The following is an 8,373-nucleotide window of genomic DNA, read 5'->3' on the forward strand; positions in this document are numbered from 1 at the left end:
TGTTAGAAATTAAGAAGTTGTTTTAGAAGTGAATTTAAAGGCTCTAACTCTCAAAGCAATTTTATTTTTACGTTTACTTACTTGGCATTGTGGCTATGATGCTCTACTTACAATCTGGGGGTTAAGAGTTCGAATCCCCGTTACCGATCATACTCTTTCAGCTGCGAGAGAATTATAATGTGAAGGTCGATTCCACTATTCGTTGGAAAAAAAGAATAGCTCAAGGATTTGCAGTGAGTTGTGTTGACTAGCTACCTTCCCTCTAGCCAAATAAGGGATGGCTAGCGCAGATATACCTAATTGTAGCTTTGTATGAAATTCTAAAGAAACCAAACTTTCATTTAGCTCCATTCTGAAAGCTTTATAAGCAATTTATTCGCCTTACTACGATGAAAAACCACATCACATCATATAAAACTCTGGACTGAAATGTTCATTTACTTGTGGAAGACTATCAATGTTGAGTTGAACCACGAAAAATAAGGTTTGAGGGTTTGTTTGGAAAGAAGTTAAGATGAAAAATTAATGTGACTTAAAAAGAAGAACAAGCCAATTTGTGCAAGAATTAAGAATGTACTTTTTATTTCATATATTGAGACAACACGACTAAAAATCAAAATAGAAACACACTTATCAGAAACAATGTATCAAAGACACTTTACGCAGTCTGTTTAAGGTGACACAAGATAAGAGAATAGCCAATTTAGGGTCAGTCTGTTCGCTTTAAACTCTTACATGTAGTTCTTATAATCCATGAGTGACTGTAAAAGAGACTATGATATAATACCTCAACAACACCACGTTTGCTATACCAGTGTCAACGAATCCTTTCGCCCAATACCACAAATAATCAGCCCGACTGGGATAAGACAAACATGATTGTGATATAGGCGCTATAAACATCTTCAATTTTAATGAACAACGACTGCTTTGGTATGAACCAGATCAAGCAAGTGAATTGTAATTACTGCTAATTCTATCTAAGTCGGTTACAAGTCAGATTTTTATTGTAATAGTTAATAACAAAACATTAGAAAATAAATAATTATTTATCTTCTTGAAAATTGCAACCCAGTCCAAAAATACGACAATGTTTTAGCTAGTTGAGCCTTCAAAAGCTTGGAAACATATTTTATAACATCTTAATTTTCTCACATGACAATCAAGTTGGTAACTTCCTAAAGCTAGCTTTGTGGTTAATGGTTATATTCTACAGGTAGCTTATCTCAAAAGAGAAAGTTGACCTATGTAACAACGATATCTTTCAAAGACTAGCTTAGTGGTTAATGTATTCTCCAGGTAGTTTATAAGTGAAAATAGAAAATTGTCACATGCAACAGCTTGATCTTCTCACGTGACTGTCAAATTGTTAATTTCCCAAAGGTAAGTTTAATAATTAATGCTTGTATTCCAGATCAGTGTTTCTCTATCAACGGGACGAGAAATTTAGAAAATAAGTATTAAGAATTCTGAGAAAAAGGGCATAGCCTCGCACTGTCTTTTGTGTTTTCTTATAGCAAAGCCATATCGGGCTGTCTGCTGAGTCCACCGAGGAGAATCGAACCCCTGATTTTAGCGTTGCAAATTTGTAGACTTATCGCTGTACAAGCGGGGGTCTTGTCTTCTTTTATTTACCAACATTCTTGTTTTGTGCAAATAAATGCACACTGTCTTTAAAGCCTTTCAATAACATATGGCCTGGCATGGGCAAGGGTGTTAAGGCGTGCGACTCGTTATGTGAGGGTCGCGGGTTCGCATCCCCGTCGCGCCAAACATGCTCGCCCTTTCAGCCGTGGGGGCGTTATAATGTGACGGTCAACCCCACTATTCGTTGGTAAAAGAGTAGCCCAAGAGTTAGCGGTGGGTGATGATGACTAGCTGCCTTTCCTCTAGTCTTACACTGCTAAATTAGGGACGGCTAGCATAGACAGCCATCGAGTAACTTTGTGCGAAATTCAAAACAAACAAACAATAACATATTTCTTTTCGTGTATTTTTTATAGTTATAAACAACACACACACACACACACACATATATATACACTTTTTCATTGTAGCAAAATACTACATAAATAAGTAATATTTGTTTCATAACCACACTCCACTTAGAGAATCTTGTATGTTAAAATTTATATATAGCCTGTTGATTTCGCATGACGTAAAACCCTAATTTGAGTCTACCACCTAACCCATTTTCCTATTATATTATAAGAAAGTGGCATTAACACGTTAAATTGTAGCAAATATTATTTTTTTATGTATTATTCAAAAGCAGCTGCGGCACTTCAAACAAACTCCCAGCTTAGTAGATTAGAAATAATATTTGTTTGCTTGAAGATACTTTAACAATTTTACACTTTGATTACGTACTAGTTATTATGTAGTTTTATTCCTTACATTTGGCGGTATGTTGCTTTTAATTTACTGTCTTTTAGATAAAATAGCTTAATACTTTTGAATTGGATACATTTTTTTATAATTATCAGTTTTGATTCCAGACAGTACTGAAGTTATTGCCATTCTTGGTGTTTGAAAAATTCTTAATGACATCTCATAAGAACACTTTTAATTAAAATATTTCAGTTTAAAGAAGTTAGTTCAAAATTTTGAGAAGAGGAATTGGAAGTCAGTGAATTAGATGTTTTATTTACCATTCTCAAAAAAGAACCATAATTGAAAATAGAGTATTCTTTTCATTAGTTTGTAGAGTAAGTGACTGAAAAAAAAAAAAAAGATTCTGAGTTCTAAACGCAACAGAAGTTTGAGTCATATCGATTACAGACAGCTTCTGACCAAATTTCAATGAAAATAGTCTGACTTGTGGAGCATTACGTAGTTCGGATAGTTCAGGTTGTTAGAGCGCCTTCATACTCAAAATCTGCTTCGGCTCTGTCGAACATTCTAGAAACAAACAGAACCTTCAAAAAACAAGGGCAGAAGAAGTAATCCACTAAAGACCTTACTCACTCATTCATAAAAACTTAAAACAACATGACTGTCAGTTAAACATCTTAGAAAAAAAAGAAAAAGACATGTTCTAATCTTTTAAAAAAAGTGGTATACCAATTGGTTTATTGAAAATCTGTGAAGTGCTTATGATCCGCCAGTGCGCAAGGAGTAAGCTTTCAGACTTTTAACGCCACAATCTTTAGGTTCGATTCCCCATGGTAGGCACAGAATAATGACCAGATGTATATTTGTTAATAAAATATCTAATTTATTACAAGCTACCTCTTTTACAGTAAGAATATTTTAAAAATAGGTATGACGTTTCGATCGACCATTCTTAAGTACAAAAGTTTATAAGCTTCCTTACTATAAAAAGCTATAATTTATAATCAGTGAGTAAACTTGAAACTATTAATATAGACTCGTTGTGTAAATAAAAACTTTAATTTCTTTATTTACTAGTAGTTATGGTGTTTATGACTAGCTTGTGGAAAATAGTTTGTGTTGGGAAAGTGTTGTTGTTTGTTATTAAGCACAAAGCTTCACAAAGGGCTATCTGTGCTCTGTCTACCACTGGTAGTGGGAAATCGAAAAGTTGAAAAGCCGATATTTAACACGTGATCAGTGTTGTATAAGACTATATATTTTATTGCTGGTTAAATACATTGTTAAAACTTTAGATTTGTTTATCCTGAACTGTTCATGGCCAGATATTTTAATATGCTACTCAGTATGCTAGAACTAACAAATGTAAGATTAGACTCTACTCAATGAACAAAGGTACCAGTACCTTCAGTGTTCTATGGTTATTTAATTAATTAAGAACATGAATTCTCATTGGGGTCACTCAGACAAGCTACCGGATTGTGAAACAACAACAACAAACAAACAAAAGTTGACTCATTTGTTATCCTATATCATCTTAAAAATATACGTTCTTGAACATTATTTTCATGCGAGGATGAAAGCAAAATTGACAATTTAATACAACGATATGCACTTGGCTTTTGTATCAAACTTGAAATTTAAATTATTCAACCCGATGAGACATTCGTGTTTATCTACGAAACTTGAAGAACATCTTTGGAAAATCAATAAAACGTCCTCTTAAAATTGGACACTAGTACATTTTATCTGTCAGGTTGAACACTACTTCTATGAATCACTGTTACGCTCTGTTATCTGTCAAGTCGAACATTATTTCTGTGAATCACTGTTACACTGCCATATTTGCTAAGTTGGAACTTACTAGCAATCACTTTTACATTTTGGGAATCAGTGGTTATCCATGACTTATCCACCAGACTAAGAGGCTGCTTCTGGAAATCACTTATATACTACTACTCATCCATCAAACATTAAGAACAAGTGTTGGGAATCACCAAACATTTTGTCTTATAAGTCAAAACCAGAGAACACCATAGAAAATAAGTTACACCCTGACTTATACATTTATATTTATTTATATATCTATAAATAATATATTTATATTATTTGATACATTTATATGTATCAAATGTAATCTTACTGACCTGGTCTGGGTGGTCCTTATTATTGATAATTTGTTCTGGTGAATGGATAAATCACGAAAACGGCAGCAGATAAACTGAAACGGATTGTAAGGTGTTCAAAATTTTAGTGTTCAAAACTAACTTTAGTTCTACTTCAAAACTGTAGAAGAAACTGTTATTAATTGATTGGTTTTAAACAATTTACAAGTTACATATAGGATAGTGAAGTAAAAAGGTGTTTAGCATTAGGGGAGGGACAGTGCACAGTTGTGATGCGCCCTGCTACAACGTTACCCCTGCAGAGTAACAGCAGGAGATCAACACAAGCATCCCCTACATCATAAAAATTATACTTTTTATATATCCCCAGAAGCACCACACAGTAGACATTTTCTCTCTGCAACAATTTTTTTTCAAAGATTTGGAGGCCACACATCCTCCCTCTCGTTCAGCAAAATGGATTTAGTGTTTGTTTAAAGGTCAATAAAATCTGTATAAATATGACAGCAAAATTCTCTCAGTGTAAATATATTATACTAAAAACTGAACAGATCTATCGTTAGACAGGCGGACAGAGGCTTTCCATTACAAATGACCACTGTTCTGAAGATTGTCCCCGCTTGTACAGCGGGTAAGTTTACGGATTCACAATTAGGGGTTTGATTCCCCTCGGTGGGCTCAGCAGATAGTCTGATGTGGCTGTGCTATAAGAAAAACATACACACACACACGCTCCAAAGATTAATTATGAAACATCGATAAACTAAAGAAACTGTTTGATCAATGAATATTTGACTTATAAGGAAAACTATTTTGACACTAATATGAATTCAATGAAAATTCAATTTTACAATCCAAACATTAACTGGAATTAGGTATTTTTAATAGAACAAATATCAATTGTGGATATTTACTAATAATGCTATCTATTATCATGGACTGCAGAAAAATTACAAGATTAACATGTTGTACTCTTATGTTTATCTTTAATGAAATATAGGCTAACATTTGCTTCGAGAATGGATTAATGAAAAGGTTCACCAATATTCTGGCCTCGTTTAGAAAGAATGTAAGAAATTCATTTAATTGAGACATGTTAGTTGTAAAAGTAATTTTTGAAAAGGTGAAGTTATGTTTCTTTGTCCTATAGAACAAAGCTCAGACACCTAAACACGACAGTCAACATTAAGACTACGCTTTTCGTTGGTTTTTTACCATACATTAATACCCATCTTTCACACAATAAATATTGTTTCAAAAATAGCATTTAGTGTAAAATATGTCTTACGTGAAAGTATCCATGTTCCACACAAGAATTGTGTTCTTAAACACGAATTTAGCCAATTAAACATATGGTAAGCCCTAATAATTTATTTAATATGTTATAGCTACTTTAATAATGACAATTTATAGAGCTCAAACGTTTTCAGCACTGACAGAATTGCAAAGGCTACAACAGATAGGATACCAAACATTTTCACAAAACATTATTCATTAATGCATAGCAGAAATGTGTGAAACCTTACCTTAAAAAAAAAAAAAGGAAAAAAAGGAAGGCGACTGAAAAGGGCGCGAACGAAAAATAATTCCACTTGAACTTTGTGACTGCTTGTCAGCCACGGACTTTGAATACTCATTCAAATACATTATTAATACCGTGCCTAACATGAAGCGGAATAAAAAATCTCCAAATTTGTTGATATTCCGAACGTTCGTGTAGATTCTAGTTCACTTTATTGTCATCTGGTTTCCTATTTGTGAGCTCATGTAACAACAACAAAAAAGCAATTAATAAAGTTAGAAAATAATATTATTTGTGAGAAAGACGACACAGTGTTCTAGATATATGTTACCTTGTTCTATTCAAGGCTGGACTAGATAGTATGTTAGACACAATACTCGGGACCCAGTAGATGTCATCTCTAAATTAAAGGAGTGCAGAAATACACTATTATTTTCATCGTCACATAAACAATATACAGCAAATTCTGTTTTTGCATAGTTTCTCTTTTTCGAAGGCCCGGCATGGGCAGGTGGTTAAGGCACTCGACTCGTAATCTGATGGTCGCGGGTTCGAATCCCCGTCGCACCAAACATGCTCGCTCTTTCAGCCGTGGGAGCGTTACAATATGACACTCAATCCCACTATTCGTTGGTAAAAAAGAGTAGCCCCAGAATTAGAGGGGGGTGACGACTAGCTGCCTTCCCTCTGGTATTATACTGCTAAATTAGGGACAGCTAGCGCAGGCAGCCCTCGTGTAGCTTTGCCCGAAATTCCAAAACAAACAATTATCTTTTTCGTTTTTGAAACTTTTATCTTAAAATGGTGATGAGTTATATACCTCAGCTAGTGACGTGCAGGGGGCGGAACACAGAAACTTATAGGTCTTTACAGTTAAAAAAAATTATTTTAATATACTATTAGGTGTTAATACGCAATCATTTACTGTTTAGTTTTAGACTATAAAAGTCGTTATAAGACAAAATGAATCGGAATAATAGAGAATTTGTTCGTTTCATGTGGCTTTTTTCCATGTGTACTAGTAGTAGAAGTAACCCGCAGTTCTCACATTCTTGTAAAACAATCCTTCCCATAAAAAACTTACCTTAAGTTGTTTGAAAAGTGCCCGTTTTGTCTATGAACTCCTCTTTTACATCACTGCTATCAACCGCCGTTTAATTTATATCCATCCAATACATCTACAAAAATGCTTTCGTTTCATGTACAGTTTGTTCAAATTGGTATTGTAGTAGCAGTCATGTGACTTCTTTTTAACTCGCATCGTCAGCAGTATAGTGTACTGTAAGGATTGCATATTTTATGGGAATAAAGTATAGATATAAAAAACCTGAATCAGCGAAGAGAACTAACAAAATGCAATTAAGGTTCGAAAATTATTTGCATTTTGTGTGTGCCACTTATACGTATCAAAAATTTAACAAACATAACAAAATAAATATTGGTTTAAAAACAAAAGTCGATAATTTCACGCACAACAGATCTGAAAACAAAAAAGTGACAATCAGTTGTCATTAACAGCGAAAATATATACAAGTGTATATACAATCTGAATTGTTGGGTACCTAGAGGACAGGCTCTTACCTTATCATTACGATCGGATCACCATCATTAGAACAAAGTGTAAAACTATTTACATTATTTAGAGAACCACTGGATAATTTCCTCTGTTATCTCTACAACTTTACCGCTTATTTTCAGCCAATGATTTCACACGTTTATCAACCACCTAAACGATAAATTCTTAGGATATTAAAAAGTACAGATAAAATGTAACACCTTTTTTCTTTCTACCAGCACTCAACAAAATATTAAGATTTCTGAAACATGGAAAAACCTGGCTTCAACGTTTTGAATGACATGTTAATATCAAGTTCAGGCCTCTTTAAATAGTAATATTAAGTTTACGTATTCCAAAAACTGTATTTACACATAAATAATACAATTAGAAGCATATTTTAAAGAACGTTGTTTCATATATTCATTTTTATCTATACAGCTCGAAATTTGCGTCAAAATTAGAATATATTTCAATAAAATCAGATTATTTCAAAAATAAAGTTCGAGTTTATATTGAAAATAATTCTTATTACACTTTTGGACGTTTACTTCACGAATGCAGTTTTTGGTCACCTCTTTCCATTTCCTGACCCATGTGAGTTAGGCCCAGTCTAATATAACCAGTTATAATAATTAACTTAAGGTCTGAATTTGTTAGGAAGGCTCACCCAATTGGACACTGAATAAAACGTTTTAGATTATGAAAAGCTCATGTCATTTGGCTAATTCCCCCACCATACACCGTATCACAATTTGGATCTGTCTACTTAGTGAGCATGGTTTGATTTTTTTTTTCTCGTTAACTAAAATTGTCCACAATACTTTTCGGATTAT

At 33.6% G+C, this 8,373-nt stretch overlaps 1 long non-coding RNA gene across 1 annotated transcript; it reads right to left on the reverse strand.

Moving 5' to 3' along the window:
- Nucleotides 1–559: 559 nt before the first annotated feature.
- Nucleotides 560–5,245, reverse strand: LOC143248331 (uncharacterized). Its single transcript, XR_013026917.1, has 2 exons — nt 4,482–5,245; nt 560–2,901 (listed from the first exon to the last, which is right to left on the reverse strand). It is a non-coding gene; the product is annotated as an uncharacterized LOC143248331 (long non-coding RNA).
- Nucleotides 5,246–8,373: the final 3,128 nt, after the last annotated feature.

Source organism: Tachypleus tridentatus, chromosome 4 (assembly GCF_004210375.1).
Source record: "Tachypleus tridentatus isolate NWPU-2018 chromosome 4, ASM421037v1, whole genome shotgun sequence".
NCBI classification, from domain to species: Eukaryota; Metazoa; Arthropoda; class Merostomata; order Xiphosura; family Limulidae; genus Tachypleus; species Tachypleus tridentatus.